Below are 15,534 nucleotides of genomic sequence, written 5' to 3'. Positions count from 1 at the left end.
ACGGTTTTGTGCCTATGTTTGTGAGAAAAAATTCTCTCGAAAACACTTGTTTTGTCCTATAGAAGAAACCCAACGGTAGGTGAAGCACTATGATTAAGAATTGGTGTCTCGCACTAGTTACTCGGAATGAAGGGTAAAATAGATCTTTTTACTATATACTAAAACTCCTGCCACACCCGTGAATGCGTGCGAGTACTCTTAATTCCTAGTTTAATTTCAGTCTTCTTTTTACAACCGATGCCGGAATGTTATGGGAGCTTTTTCTCTAACTTAACCGCAAAATTTTTGTGAGGTCTGAGTAATGTTATTTTGTATGAGCGGCAGCCTAAATAATAGCGCTGGTTATTGTTAGCACTCTGTAGAGCTTGTAGACACATCACAGCGGCTATACCCTCAAACCAGAAAAAAATATTCCAAGTACCAAGAAAACTTCAACATTCCGACAGTATTATGGCTGGGTCGAAGTTACAGAGGCAGCCTTCCACTGAGAGGAAGCCCTAGCTTGGGCCTGCGTTTTGCATAGACAACGCAGTACCTGCGCTAATGGGTTGACATTCACGCGAGCTGTGCCTAAAGTCCTGAACGAGTAATAAAATTGCTAATCATGAAAGAGTGGAATGACCAGAAAATAGTATTTCATGCTGGATTTGGTACAGGCACCGTCCAGACACGAAAGAGAAAAAAGACGGCAGATTGCGGAAACGTGACAAGAAATGAAGCCGGTGTATGCACAAAACTGGAATTCAGTGATGTCGACAGCTGGATTCGCATCTCGCACCACAAAGCGGAAAGGCGACAATAAATCTGTAAGGAAACTGGCAAACCACAAATATGTTAATAAAGGTCATTTGTAACGAAGTAATTAAATAAAATATGACTGGATAAATATTACTGGCCTAAAAACGCAGACGCCAGGAAAAGAACAGGAGATGCGCAGACCCTAAACTAACTGTGTTGGGACACCTAAAAGGAATAGGAATTGTAAACATGATTTGCTTCTGAATTCCTTTGTTTCCTGCCTTTTGCTTGCTAATGACGCTTCTGACATTTGTTACCACACAATTTTAGGTCTAAATGCTGAAGCCAACCTCGCCTCAGCTTCGACGCCACACACCGCGTGGCCTTAAGCGCGCATCATCTTTACCTCCATTGACGGAGGCCTCTAGCGGTCTCGCATCATGCTGGCCTGGTTTACAAGGTAAAGGGTATTTATGGCGTCGACGGCTTTATTGCAGGTCCTTAAGTTATGCTTATGCAAGAGTGCCGGTGACAGTGCTTTGCCCATCGCATCTGTGAAAGGCAATGCCTACTAGCCGACTGGCCAGATAGAAGGATAATCGTGCCACTGACCTTAAAGCACAGCACCTACCGTGAATGTCACGTGCGAGCGGCGATTCTTCTATGCATGCCTTTTTTCGAAGTTGCCCACGGTTTCACTGCAAGACTTACGCGGTGGATGCAAGCGTGGCACCACCGAAACAAATTCGTGCCACTGTGTTCAGGGGACGCTGTGCAGAACACGGATAGCAGCGCGGCCAATAGATGGCGTTGCTTCTCTGGTGCCTGAATCGTTTGAGCCTAATCGGCTCGCGGATACTCACAGCGGGCATAAAGGTCCCACGCAGGCTTCGTGCGCTACTTCACCAAGGTGTTGCTTAAAGGGTGGGCGGCACATTTCCATGTGTACCGATGTTCCAGTCCAGTAGGGACGGCTCGGTGATTTGGCAGACAGCATCATTTTAAAATTAATTTATCTCAATTCCAGGAAACATCACAGCAGTGAATTATTGGTGTTCTGACATCGATGGAGAATATACACCGAAGGAGTGAAGAGGATGTTTAAGAACGTGGCCGTTGTCTAGCGGTGGCATACGAGGTAAATGAAATCGAAATGAATAAATAGCTTTAGTGCACTTTACTATCCGAAGTATTCATTATAATTAGATAATGTCAAGCACACAACATGCGCTATACTCCGAAAACTCGAGATTATTTTATGTTGGAGGTTTTATTCACGTAAAAAAAGTCATGGAACTTGAAACGGCAATAACATGCTTGACGACACACTGCATGAAGAGCACAATAAAAAGAAAAATCACACAGCATGCATATGGGGGCATCTACGTACTTATTCGCTATTACCGAGTCACGTGACTCACACTACCGACATAACTCGGATGCGAGAATAGGTGCCTTGCAGCGACGACGTTGACACAGAGCATCCGCCTTGCGTACAAGAAGACCTGGTTTGATTCGGAGTTACGCACAAATCTCCACGTGACCAAAAAAGGCCGCCCCCGTCTAGAAGACGCTGAAGTAATGAGCCTTAGCTGTTTGGTTTACTAGAATTGATATGAATGTGATTAAAGGAAGGTACACCAATGGAAATACGAATTTGGTCGTTCGGCGTTCTCGGAAGTATCCGAATATGCCTGATCTCTTGGACTCGCATTCCAGACCCTCTTCGGCCACTGCATAAGATGTCGATGGTTTGGGATCATCCATGTCCTTCTTCAAACACGCTGTGGTAGTGAACGTATCGGCGAAACGAGCGCATCTGAGAGGAGCTCCCGAGGGAGACGGCTCATTACGGATGGATGGATGGAACATAAGAGCTTCCCCTTTGAAACGGGATGGATTGCCACCATGCTAGGCTGCGCGTGCATGCACGCCACCTAGCGGAGCGATCGACGCCTAGCGCCATCTATCAGAGAAATTACGATGCGCGTCTACCCGTTGTCGAGTTACACCCCCTCAAGATACGTCCCAAACGGAATTTGCTTCGTTTGGGGGTCAAGGTGGGCCCAGAATTCGGCTTGCGGTGCGATATGGTAACTCTTCAATATGTAATTGCACGTATACAATGTATGATGATGATGATGATGATGATTCTATACCACAACCCATAGGGTTTTATTTGCATACCAAATTCGGTACACAGCTGTCACCGGATGGGTGCCTCACGTTACCGGAATATGTATAGCTGAACGAGTGCATGCATATATAACGGTCCTGCAACGGGACAGTTTTCCCACCGGTTATAGGATATTATTTGGAACTATGCTGCCATTTCGTCCTGTGACGTCTTATTCACAAAGTTCCCCCTCTATCCACCATATTAGACGATGACGTCATCATTGCCACGCGGAAGGTGGTTGTTTCTATAATGCTGTTGTAGATGGCGCTACAAGCCTCAATGCGAAATGTGCTGTTTTCTAGTTGCTGCCACAGATGGCGCTGGGATCTCAACGTGGTAGCAGACCCCACAAAAAACTCCAAACGTGATGAGTAAGTTCAAAAGAATCCCAGTGCAGAAGTAATTGAATTACCAGGCCGGGGGTGCGCCGAAACCCCGACAACCAAGGCGGGCAACGCACCCTCGCCCCAGGACAGGATTTCGCCGCGGCGGTGTGGTGGTTGGCCACCACCGCTAATAAGAACACACGAATTCACTTCGGCTCCCTGTCCAAAATGGTTGAGAAGCACTTGACCGAGGTGGCGGTGAAAGCTGTTACGCAGCGGAGGACGCAAAAGATATCTTGCTTCAGAAAGGCTACAATTAGATATAGGACTTGGCAACACTTAACGCTGAAAACGTTGCTTCATGAAGCTAGCCTAGCAGTGCTGTTCAAGGAACTAGCGGAAAATATATGAGCTGTCGTTAGGGCTCAGTGCGGTTGGAAGGACGTATGAAGCATGTACAGAGAGAAAGTGTGAGAAGGAACTTTGCGATCGCGGTTAAGCAGACCGATGAAATATAGTTGCTTGGTATGTCTCCTTTCAAGTGTGCGTTTCATTAGTTCGGGCTGTTTTTTCATCACATATAGCAGAAAATTTTAGATCAATAACAAATAGCTGGCAGCATACACAAGAAATGACGGCACTTGTAATAAAGATTAACAACATATGCAAATGAAGGTCTACAGGCCTACGCACCTAAATGCAATGATCATGACTAGAGAGTCGCAACGTCATATGAGGAAATCGGCAGTGAGTTGACTAAACGTAGTGCAATGTTCTGATGAAAAACTTCAAAGCCAAGCTATAAAAGAAGCAGGAAGGCGAACAGGCGGACGGAGAAAATGGCGCAGGTTAAAAGAATAGGGTTATCAATAAAGCTTGCAGAACTATATACTTTACAAATGATGAAAACCTTATTTCGCAAACGGGAGAAACGGAAGAGCGCTTGGAAGAGCCCGAATGGCGGAACAAAAAAATGAAATTGTCTTAATTTTGTGCGCACATTCCGGCATTATGAAGCGTATGGAAGGGATCGGTTAGGTGAATTGTAGTTATCAGACAGTGGCGATGTGTCATATCGACGTAGGTTTGAACAAAGAGTGAAAAAAACTAGCCTAGCAATAAGCGCATACATCGCTTATCCGTCAAAGTGAAAAAGAAATTCAGAATCGCACTGAAGAACATATCATGTGCTATAATAGCTGACGATGACCTTAGTCTTCAGAGGAGTAATGATAGCATCCCAAATACAAAAGAACATCAGTCGGGCAAGATACCACAAGCTCTCTCACAGGACGGAGGACATAACTAGGATAAGCCAAAGCATTAAAGCGTCTTATCGAACAGATAGGACAGAGATGGCAGATATTTTAAAGCTAGTCAATAAAAATGTTGTGTATAAGTTATAAGGAAGTTTAATTCCAACAGGACCGAGAAGGCTTTAAAGAAGGTAGGTGGCCTAAAATCTGTGAAGGGGAAATCACTGATTAGTCAAATTCAGATGTACACGTTTAGAGACAAGGACTGCATTGTGCTTATAATTATTGAGAACACTGGTAATAAACGAATAATTTCTACAAAAAATTCGTGAGGACACTTAAGCTCCGCCGTTTAGGGTGTGACGCGATATATAGTGGATCAATTACTTTGAGTTCTCTTAATTGGCACTATCAAGCATTGCCTTTAAATTCTGAGCATTTTGACACCCTTGAAACGCCTTTTCCAATTTTCTCTTTTTACTTCGTTTAGTTATTCGAATAATTACAGTTATTTCATTAACCAGTCATAGTCTATCAAGCACCAATCAATCAATTACTTGAAGTGCAAATTACCATGATACGATTTCTTTTGCGCTGCCCCGAATATAGGTCGACGTTTCAAATCGCTGCCACGAGCAAGGCTTTAAGTTAACTAGTAAACTTATGCTACATGAAACGCTAAATTTTGTGACACTATTCGGAATAATCTGTGGCAAACGGTTGACATGCCACAATTTTTTTACGCAGTCTCCGATTATTTCCGACACGCGGTGCCGGCTTCGCCGACGGCTTTTTGACCGAACGACGTGAAATTCGCTAGCGCAGCGTAAATAATCAGGACGCTGATCATGAAGATTATTTTTTAGGCGAATTGAAAATCCAACGAGGGACAAAACCTCAGCAGTCATAGAGGAATTTTGTAACGAGGGGCGGTATGCTATGAAGATTCATTTGAAACTGATATCTATTTCATTTCGAAAACCCTTACTAACCCCATTACAAGAAGTGCCGGGGGCGTGTAAGCTGTTATTGTCGCCTGTTAGTGTGTGCATCCGTGTTAGGTACTGAAAATCCCAGCGATCGAAGGCAAGATCAATAGGGTAATGTCATCAAGCGGCCGTAGAACGCACACAGCAAGCCGACCGACGCAATTTCAAACAAACATACACACTTGGTTCGTCTTATATACACCGCACTGGCTGTCCTCAATGTGGAGCCAATTTTCCCAACTGCATTCATATCAAAAATCTGAGCAACCTTTTGTACTACAGCGTTCAGAGTGGTGTCATACGATTTTTTTTTGGCATACAGCTTATATGTGCTACTCAAGGTTGGTGGCTAGCTTTCGGCAGGGATTCGAACCGACGACATGTGCGCCTTCAATAGTATGGCTTCCCTGCTTTACATATTTCCTTGAAATGAGGATTAAGGCGTCCGACAAGATGTGAGACAGCTACTTTGCCATTTACTTTTCTCAAAAACCAATTATCGTACAAAAATAGCGGCGCAACCGTTCGTCGTATACCACTTCGGGTGGTGTCATACGATTTCTCGTTGCATTCAACATACTTCTGTTAGTAAGATTGGAGGCTAGCTTGAGGCCTGTATTCGAACCGAGTGTCCGTGTGCTCCACTCGGACCTTTGTGGATTCTTCGTTCATAGAATCGGCTTTCGCAGGCACGTCTTCGTGTCACTTCTAAGTGCAAAACCTGTGCGGAGGCCGAACTCTCACGATGACGCACTAATGTTTTCACCTCAGAGCATGTAAGCACCCCTGAGTGCCCTCTGATTTTTTTTATTTCATTTTTGTTTTACGTCCATGTGACAGTGCATCTGACAATAGCAGCAGTCAGCCATCCACAAATCGCAATGTAGCGTGTGTCCACATTGACATTAACCTGTGCTACTCCTCGCACGCACTAGTTGACCATTACCTGCCGTATGCAACCTATGGAGAGATCATCTCTCCGGCCGCTTCTAACGGACGCTTGAAAGCCGCAGCTACATCGCCGAACAACAGTCAGCAACAGATATGGAGTAGTAGAACCCAATAAATAAAAATTGGACAAATTGATATTTACAGAACAGCCGCATTGTGTGGACGTGGCATAGTTAAAGTTACATAAAATATCAACACAGGCTTGAAGCTACCATAGTTCTGCGCACAGAAAGTGACAAAAAATACCAATCAGTAAAGGTGCCAATCAAGGACACACAACCTCTCCAGTACTAATCACGGCGTGATTAAGAGAGGTATTCTGAGAACTGGATTGGGAAGGGTTAAGACCAAAAAGGTGGTGCAGAAATCCATTGCAACGTCTGATTTCCTAATGGCATTCCTTTAGTAAGTCTTTCACGGGTCGATCTGCACAGTTGGACCGACAGTTGGTAGAAAAAAACTCAAGTATTATTCAACAGCCTCCAAAAAGAACAGTTCGCGATTGGCAGCAAAGCATTGGGAGTGGTAAGGGTATATTTTTACTTAGGATCCGTAGATAGCACAGGTCTTGATTACGAGAGAGTAAAATAACTAGGAAAACAGGAATTCTTTGGATGACGGCCAGAGGTTTACAAATAGCATTGACGAGGAAAGTATACAGTGCGTTTCGCCTAAGATTTTACACAATTTTTAAAGATAGGCTTTTTGGGTTAGACTAGTGCTTTTCTTCAACTTAGCATTGCCAGCGGTGGAGCGCAGAAGAATAGAGCTAAGGAGTGGTAACTAGCGCGCTGATTAACCATTATTGAAGAGTGAATGTTTTAACTCATATTGTTAGGTTCTTTAAAATTTTAAGGCGCATGTACCCCGCCGTAAGTAATAACCATATCTGTTTTTATGGTTTCAAAAACGCGGTAATCATTGGTGCTGTAGCCGAACAAATTTTGACTGCTAAGACGCGGTATGTGCACTGAAACAGTTGCTTTGTCTGCAAGCTTCTCGAAATCACATGTATTTTGTCGCTATCTAGCCAAAATTTGTTGGCCCAAAGCGCCAAACGCAACCGCGTTTTCGAAATTCTAAAAAATTATGAATATTTCTCACGGTGGAGAACATGCCTCTAAAAAATTACGGAGCCTAACAGTACTAGTTAAAAAGTAAACAATTCAATATTTGTTAATTAGCCTTGCTAGTTATATGTCAGCTGTATTCTTATGTACTACACCGCTGACAATGCTATGGCGAAAAAGCGCTCTTGTAAATCAAAACGCCTATTTTTAAAAAGTGTGCGAAGTCTTAGGTGAAACACTGTAAAAACACACGTGTTTGGCTGGTACTGTCCTAAACGAGTGCATTTAATTTGAGGATGGCGCAGCACCCTATGCAAACCATATTAACGTGTGTATTGTGTAGAGACAGGAAAGCAGCAACATTGGTCAGGGAGCCAACACGAGTTAGTGGTATTCTAATCAAAGGAAGCAGAAGAAACGAGAATGGCAGGACTAGTGATGGGAACGCATGATAAGTTATGGTACCCAAAGATAACCAAGGGCATTCCAAGAGTGAGCTAGAAAATACAAATAACAGGGGCATTAGAGAGTTAGCTGTGCAGACGAGAGTTGGAAGTTTGCTGGGCTAATTTGGCCCAGGTTTTTAAGACCATGTTCATTAGAGCGATATGGAGGGGCCCCTTTTTATGCATCCATCTTAAATATCATGATGGTGATAATAATGAGGACGTTAGTGGACTGCGCCACATGCTAACAAAGCGAGAGTGAAGGCAGCACCCTGCTGCTGCTGACACCCTTTAGTTATCCCTGAAGAAGGGACCGAGTTGGTCCCGAAACGTTGGGGAAAAATAAAACACTGCTTGGCGTCAGTTTTCGCTCAACCATCTCAAGAACCCAACCAGACGGACTTCCGTCGAAGGCGGTTTCGTACGAATAGTTGCAGAAATCTACAAAGCATACGTGCAAAGGCTTTTAACACAAATTAGCCATTCGCCGAAGATACGCGTAATTATTAAGACGCTTGTTGAACATTACTACAGATTCGGTTTCGGTTATGGTAGGCAATTTGTAGGATGGTAATTAGGGACATGTGCAATCAGAATATTTTGCTTTTATCAAGAATAATTAGTCGCAGTTTGTGTTTTGTGTGCTTTGGGTGGCGAAAACGATATTTTTTTCATGCTTGACGTTGTGAAAATGTGTTCGCATCGAATTTTACATGTTCATCAGTAACCACGACTCACATGTTCCTCTTCCACATTCGACTTGTATTATCTTAGTGTGTAACATCTTAGTATACTCTGATTGTTGACACAGTCGATCTGCATCTGCGTTTTTTTCCTTGTATTTCGTGCTACTACTACTTGCATTTTCATTGTATATCATGCTACTACTACTTCCTACTACTACTGAGACCATGCTTCAGCGAATTCTTCATGAGCTGAGTTACCTGAAAAAAAAAAACACAGCTTCTATGAACCAATAACTAGGAGAAGCAATTGATAGGATAACTTCTATCGGAAGCAATCTGGACAGACTCACTTCTATTGTTACTGAATATTGACAGAGTCGATGAAATTTAAAAAAAAAAACTCAAAACTGTGCTTCTGAGTGTTGACTTATAAAACCGAAGCCGGCGAAACAATTTAATCTATGGCTTGCTACAAAAAATGGGTGAACAGCACCAAAATTTAAAGAAATTTGTGTCTGAAAAAAAACCTCGGTGACATACCTAAGGTGTTTAGCGTTGTCGTCGAGCGAACTCAGAGTCGGAAGGCGCGCAGATAACAATTGTCGCCCAATAATCTTCTGTCCCATGGACGGAAGGGACAAGAGCAGAATTTTCCAAATCTGAAGCAATCTAAAAGATGGGAAATACAGCATCCCGGAAGCCTTCGCCGCGGTTCAGTCTTTAAGTAAGAATCTTTGGCCAAGCGCCCAGGAGCAGAATGCAAACGGCGCAAAGACCCTTCGTTTCGACAAGCTAAACATAAACGGTACCGATGGGATGAAACCCGCAAGGAAAGAGCACGTACCTGTACGTACTCAGTGACCAGTCTATCGTGGTCCTGACAGGTCTGGCAGTCGTGCGCCGTCTACGCAACTGCTTAGTCAGCGATTAGAAGACCGCGCCACTGGGAGTCTGTTTTCTTTGCTGAATATCAATGCCATAAGCATATGAAATAAATGCGATGAATTAGAAAGTCGTATCACACACGTTCCAGATACCACAACCATAATTTAAACATGGCTGAATGAAGCAATTCCGGGTACAGAAATAATACCTAGCACCCACGAGGTAGTTTCATATAGTCGCAGCATGAGGGAAGTGGGCATAGCCATAGTTAAAAAAGGAATTAGATTACAGAGTAATTCCACATAAAACAGACATCGAAATGGTCTGGATACTGTTGCTGTTTTGTCATTTGAATATTCTTATCGGTTCCGTGTACAGGGTTCCTGATGCAGACATTTCGGCACTGGAAAAATTTCGTGGTTTCTTTGGGGAACACCGTAGGCGATACCACAGGTAGTGATATGTGGCTATTTTAACTTGCCAAAAATCAAATGGGAAATATTGCGCAATCTACCTTAGATAGATAGATATGTTTATTTGAGTGTGCCTCAACAGCCAAGTGGCCTAAACGAGCGCACACTAGGTCAGATACATCAAAAACACCACTTCAAAAGATTTAAAAGCAGGCACGAAAACAACAATTAGGCAAATATGTCCATGTCATTAAACGTTTTGTTATATAAGATTTGTAAACGAGTCATTGGACAGATGGCGTGCAAATCGGGATAAAATGTGTCGAAACATTTTGCAGCTTTTGCATGCGGCGCACAAAAATTCAGCGACATCAGTAAGGTCCCACAGTTAATGTAACCGCGCACGACGTTTTGCAGAAACTGCATGTCACGTATGCGTCGCCTGTCGCCAAGAGTAGACATATTGAGGTCTGCCAAGAGAGAATCATAGTCGTAGAAACGACGGCGACCAATATATCTATCATAATAGATGCGTATGAACTTACGCTGGACATTTTCAATTTTCGTGCAATAGGCGACAGATACGCTATTCCAGGCTACTGACGCGAACTCAAGACGCGGTCTCACAAGGGCACAGTATAGAGTGCGTAGACATTCTTGCCGTCGAAATTTTTTTGTTAATCTAGAGATAAGACCAATATGCTTCAATGCGCGTAACACAATTGAATTTACATGCAGTCTAAAATCAAGCTTTGAATCAACAACAACACCAAGGTCTCGTACATGGGCCACGCGAGAAATCTCACCCGCCAAAAGTGTGTAATCAAACGTAACTGTGTCGCGTTTCCTAGTTAGAGACAGGACGGAAGTCTTCTTAATATTCAGTTTTAAGCGATTCATCAAACACCAATTCTCAACGTTGTTAATGTCAGCTTGCAATTGGCGGCAGTCCTCAATATCTCCAATATTACGGAATAATTTGAAATCATCTGCGAAGAGCAAAATTCTCGAGTTCTTGACATGTAACGGCAAATCATTAATAAACACTAAAAACAACAGCGGTCCTAAGTTGGAGCCCTGAGGCACTCCCGAAGATGACAGAAATTCGTTGGACACACAGCCGGAAAATCGTACCATGTTACGGCGGCTGCCAAGGTAGCTTTGAGCCACCTGCAGTATATGGGGCAAAGTCCGTATCTTTCCATCTTCATCAGAAGTACCTCATGGGAAACCATATCGAAAGCTTTAGTCATGTCAAAGTAGACTGCATCTACCTGACCACGATTAAATACATGTGGCCCAGTATAATCAAGAAAGCTGCATAAATTCGTTTCCACAGAGCGACCTTTCAAAAAACCGTGCTGCAGAATCGAGATCTTCTGTTTGAAGTATGAGCCCATGCGTTCGCACATAATCATTTCAAAAACTTTCGCAAAAGAACAAATTAGTGACACAGGACGAAAGTTGTTTACATCACAAGCATCGCCAGACTTGAATACAGGAACAACTACTGACAACTTCCAATGACGAGGGAAAACACCAGTTCGCATCGATAAGTTGAACAAATGCGCCAAAACAGGACCGAAAATGTCAGCGCATCCTTTGATTATAAAGCTGGGAATTTCATCAATTCCTGTTGAAAGTTTTGGCTTAAGTTTCTGAATCGCCGAAAGAACCTCATGCTCGGTGACAATATCATAAGCTAAACAGTCAGCGCTGTCTTCAAGAGTGATAACAGCAGTTGTGTTATCATGGCGCACAAAACAAGAGCTGAAGTGATCAGCAAAAGCTTGGCACACATCTTGATGTTTAAAACATTTGCCATCGCGCGTCTTTATCACAGCAGCACTAACCTTATCATTTCTTTGCTTGCGCACAAAATCCCCAAAACTGCTTGGTTCCTTTTTAAAGTTCTGTTCGAGAAGTCTGTGGTAGTCGGCTTCATCACGTGCAATCAGTTTTTTCACAATTTTTCTGCACAATGATTATCTTTGGTACCAATATTCACTTTCTGATTTCACGTAGAGTTTGTGATATTTCTGTTTTTTCTTCAAGTAACGTCTCAAATCGTGAGAAAACCAGCATGGAAATCTACACTTCTTCGATTTACGGTGAGGTATACATTTTTTCATTATACCTTGTACAGTTGATGTAAGTAGCTCAACGCCTGTGTTTACATCCTCAGTCTCAAGCAATTCTGACCAGTCGTAGGCCAGAAGATCATTGTACAGCCTAAGGTAATTGCCATACGCGTATCTAAATTTTTCTGGCACCATCTCACGCACTGCACGAAACGACAAGAAGAACGACAAGGTAAACGGGCAATGATATTTGTCTACTAGAACAAGAGGATCGCGCACCGCTTGCACGCCAAAAAGAGGCACATTAGAGAAAATTAGGTCTAAAATGTTTCCAGCACAGTTCTTCATTGTATTAAATTGATATAAACCATGAAAATTACTAAAATCAATTAAACATTCGGCTTTTTCTCGAGTTGCTGTGCAGTCACTAGTGACCAAACCAGTGGACCAATCGACCTTAGGAAGATTAAAGTCCCCGTAGATGTGAGCCTTGTATTTCAAAAAATCAATTTTTCCCCAATATCCAAAAAATGATCGGTAAAAACGTTAGGAGCAGAATTTGGTGGAAAGTAGTAACAGCCGACTAGATAGTGCGATTTGTCACACGTTGGAATTTCCAACCACACACATTCTTCGTATGTCTCTAGGTCTGGTCTCCTAAAAGCATTTAGCACAGAACGGCAGGCTATCAGAACTCCGCCCCGTATTTAATCTTGTCAGAGTACACCCTATCGGCCCTGAAAACAGTGTATTCATCTGAGAAATACCACGCACTTGAACATGATGAGTTTAGCCACGTTTCCGTCAGGCACATAATGTCATACTCACATTCGTATGCATTCGCGAAGAGAGCTTCCCTTTTAGTTCGCAGCCCTCTCGTGTTTTGGTAATACAGCTTAATTTCCTGAGCCATTTTCGGATGTAGTTAGAGCACCATTAGGGTCATCAAAGCGCCGTGAAGACCACAGCTTTCCATAAAAAGGGCGAAATACGCAACCATCAGGCCACACTTCCGGTTTGCTCACAAGTTCAAATAAATGCTCATCCAGAGAAACGTGAAAGGAGCAATATGCATCGTACTTAGTTTTCAGTTTTGTGCAAGTAACAACCTTGTCACCTACTGTGTCCGCCAAAAGTGCCTGTATGTCCGACGCCATTGTTGTCGGGTCCAGACGAGAAACAAATAAGCTTTGCTTCGCCGGTAGTCTGGGCGCTACTTTAAGCATGGACTGCTTAGCTGTGCCAAACGTTACTCGAGGCCGAGGTGGTTGGCTCACCGCTTTCGACGGGCGTTGCAGATGAGTACTCTGGTCCTGAGCAGGAGGTTTCGATGGAGGGGCCGACATTCCAGCAGGCGGATTTGCCGCCATGCCTGAAGCGTAGCTGGGAGATTCCGAGCAGTCAAAATGCGAGCACTCACTCTGGCTGACGGTACGAACAGACGCACTCAGGCCATTCAAAGCCTCACGCAGGAGCGCGTTTTCCGCACGGAGCTGTCGCACCTCATCAGTTAACGCATCCATTCGACTAGCCATTTCTTGTAGCATTAAAACAACACTCGGGGAAGCACTGATGGAATCTGAGTCTTGAAAATCCAGGGAAGAGCGCTGCACTTCGGGGGGCGTTTCCGTGTCGCCGGCTCCGCCGATAAGCTCTGCCGCCGAAGGATCACGCCGCTTCACGCAATGAACACATTTGTACTTGCTGGCACCGGATTCCATGAGGATGTTGTATTCCCCGGCCTGTATGTTGATGCATTTGCAGTGAAAACGCTAGACGCGCACGGCAAAAACTGCTGCCTACCACGAATGGGCTGGGAGCAGCGCGCACATGCGTCCGCATCGGGCGCCATGGATACGCCACTAGTTCCGGGAGCTCTGACGCCTTTCTTGTTAGCAATTACATTCATGTTCCTTTGCAGTTTGTATAGTTTGCATATCTGACAGCTGGTTCGAAGCACACTTGCTCACGAGTTTGCATTGAACTTAAATCACGTCGTACAAAAGCCGTCACGTACTACGTCATGATCAAGCTCCCTTCTTGGCCCTGTGTTTATTAGCGACGCCATTGAGAAGCTCAGTGTTTTGTTGACATTACACCAGGAATGTCTGAAGAGGAAGCAGCGTTCATTGAATGTAATATGACGCGGCCGTCAACCCGTGCGCGAAGAAAAAAGTTTCTGGACTTATACGATGGCTTATATGAAGTTGTTTTGAGAAGCAAGATTGCGCAGAATTTGTCAAAAACACAAGGATTGCCTTCTAAATGTTAGTGGCCTATGGGTGCACTTTAAGACTACTGTACAAGAATGCATCACACAATATGTGCCGAAGAAGTTCAGAAAAATTAATCGCGCTAGTCTCTGACTAATACGTGAAATCCAGTAAAAAACATCGCACCAAGCGCCTAAAATCGAGATGTATTGCGAAAGGTCACACTATATTACGCTCCGTTCGCTCAGAGCTGAGCGCTAAAATAAAACAATCCAAGAGTAATTTCCTTGAGGTCAATAATAATAATAATATTAATAATAATTGGTATTTTGGGGAAATGAAATAGCGCAGTATCTATCTCATATCGTTGTGCACCTGAACCGCGCAGTAAGCAAGGAATAAAGGAGGGAGTGAAAAAACAAAGGAAGAAAAAGGTGCTGTAGTGGAGGGCTCCGGAATAATTTCGACCACCTGGGGATATTTAACGTGCACTGACATCGCACAGTACACGGGCGCCTTAGCGCTTTGCCTCCATAAAAACGCAGCTGCAGTGGTCGGGTTCGAGCCAGATCAGTATGAGGTCCAAATGCATACTTTCCTCTTTCCATACACCCGAAAATCCTCGATGCACTTTACAGACAAGAACCAGTTAGTAAAATTCATTCGAATTAAAGGTAAATAAACTAACCTTATTGCATTGCATGAGCTTTAAACGATCACTTTTTTTCAGTTCTTACAACGGACAATAGGTGGCCCTGAATTTCGACCAACATGCCTTATCTTCCCAGACTTATTAATATCTTTGGAAGGAGCTTTTGCTGTCCTATTTAGTTTAGACAAAAAGGAAGTCCCCAGCTCCACACAGCATCCCAAATTTCTTTCTTTCCCGCTATGAAGAAACTTGTGCTGAATACCTGGTGATGATCTATAACAAATTCCTTCTAAACTCAGAAGTTCCAACCGATTGGAAGGTTGCAAATGCCATCCCTATACACAAATACGGTGATAAATTTTGTATCTATACAAACTATAGGCAGTTTTACTGTTGCCAACTCAAGGTTATGTTCAGGAGCAATTTGCCTTCAAGACGAGTTCTTTTATAGAAAGCAGCAACTTCTTTTCTAGTAGCCAACACGAGATATAAGCGTGGTTTGTGAACCGTACCCCAACTACATCATGGAACTAACGAAATTTTAGCATGTCTAGATAACTGTGGGCTAATACATGTAGTGTTTCTCGACTTCACGAAGGCCTTTTATCGCGTTTCGGACTGCAAGCTCATGATAAAACTCCGCCATCTT

The sequence above is a fragment of the Amblyomma americanum genome, chromosome 5 (genome assembly GCF_052857255.1).
Source record: "Amblyomma americanum isolate KBUSLIRL-KWMA chromosome 5, ASM5285725v1, whole genome shotgun sequence".
Lineage (NCBI taxonomy): Eukaryota > Metazoa > Arthropoda > Arachnida > Ixodida > Ixodidae > Amblyomma > Amblyomma americanum.
The sequence above is the reverse complement of the archived record's forward strand: the minus strand, read 5'-3'. Positions refer to the sequence as shown.